The following is a 359-nucleotide window of genomic DNA, read 5'->3' as shown; positions in this document are numbered from 1 at the left end:
GCGCACAGAGGCCCGGAAAGGTAGCCGGCGCGGTTGAAGGGGGGGCGCAGACACGCCTTCGGCCCGCCGCTCCTGAGCCCGCCCCCAGGCCGCAGCGAGCCTCTCACTGGTCAGCCTGGGCGGCCAGGGGCGGGGATTGGCTGACTGGCATAAGGTCCCGGGACGGCCAATCTGGAAGGCTGAGCAGCTGGGGAAGGTGCGGGCTGCGGCGCAGCGGAGGTGAGTGGGGGCCGGGACTCGGGAAAGCGGTTGGAGACCGGGGAATGGCTGCCACCCCGAGCCGGGCGGCGGCGGGAGGCCGCGTGTGGGTCGGGGGGGGAGACCGGAGCGCGGCGCGAGCAGACGGCGAGCGGGAGGGA

General features: G+C 74.9%; 1 protein-coding gene across 1 annotated transcript in view; it reads left to right on the top strand.

The window, feature by feature from the left end:
• The first annotated feature begins 154 nt into the window (after positions 1 to 154).
• Mtfr1 (mitochondrial fission regulator 1) overlaps positions 155 to 359 on the top strand; it is a 31,906-nt gene continuing 31,701 nt past the window's right edge. The window contains exon 1 of the mRNA XM_005361904.3: positions 155 to 219. The gene's annotated coding sequence lies outside the window, so the exon portion shown is untranslated. The remainder of the gene's footprint in view (positions 220 to 359) is intronic.

Source organism: Microtus ochrogaster, linkage group LG5 (assembly GCF_000317375.1).
Source record: "Microtus ochrogaster isolate Prairie Vole_2 linkage group LG5, MicOch1.0, whole genome shotgun sequence".
Taxonomy (NCBI): Eukaryota; Metazoa; Chordata; class Mammalia; order Rodentia; family Cricetidae; genus Microtus; species Microtus ochrogaster.
This window is presented reverse-complemented; position numbering and strand designations above follow the sequence as displayed.